A 977-nucleotide genomic window follows, 5' to 3' on the forward strand; every position below is an offset into this window, starting at 1 on the left:
GTCTAAGGATGTAGTTGTCGATTACATTACGCACCATACTTAATGCAATTGTCCGTTGCTTTGCAACTTAATACCGGAAGGGGTTCGGATGATAACCTCGAAGGTGGACTTTTTAGGCATAGATGCGGTTGGATGGCGGTCTATGTACTTTGTCGTAATGCCCAATTAAATCTCACTGTACTTATCATGACATGTATGTGCATTGTTATGCCCTCTCTATTTGTCAATTGCCCGACCGTAATTTGTTCACCCAACATGCTTTTATCTTATGGGAGAGACACCTCTAGTGAACCGTGGACCCCGGTCCATTCTTTAATACTCGAAATACAAATCTGCTACAATACTTGTTTTACTCGTTTTCTCTGCAAACAATCATCTTCCACACAATACGGTTAATCCTTTGTTACAGCAAGCCGGTGAGATTGACAACCTCAACCGTTTCGTTGGGGCAAAGTACTTTGGTTGTGTTGTGCGGGTTCCACGTTGGCGCCGGAATCTCCGGTGTTGCGCCGCACTACATCCCGCCGCCATCAACCTTCAACGTGCTTCTTGGCTCCTCCCGGTTCGATAAACCTTGGTTTCTTTCCGAGGGAAAACTTGCTCGCTGTGCGCATCATACCTTCCTCTTGGGGTTCCCAACGAATGTGTGAAATACACGCCATCAAGCATATTTTCTCGGCGCCGTTGCGGGGAGATCAAGACACGCTGCAAGGGGAGTCTCCACTTCCCAATCTCTTTACTTTGTTTTTGTCTTGCTTTATTTTATTTACTACTTTGTTTGCTGCATTATATCAAAACACAAAAAAATTAGTTGCTAGCTTTACTTTATTTACTTGTCTTGCACTCTATATCAAAAACACAAAAAAATTAGTTACTTGCATTTAGTTTACTTTTGTTATCATGTCTAGCTCGTACACTGTTACTTCTTCACCCGAGGAATTAGTTTTTACTTTTAAACAAGGGGATGAGGAAAGTTT

The sequence above is a fragment of the Lolium rigidum genome, chromosome 2 (genome assembly GCF_022539505.1).
Source record: "Lolium rigidum isolate FL_2022 chromosome 2, APGP_CSIRO_Lrig_0.1, whole genome shotgun sequence".
NCBI lineage: Eukaryota > Viridiplantae > Streptophyta > Magnoliopsida > Poales > Poaceae > Lolium > Lolium rigidum.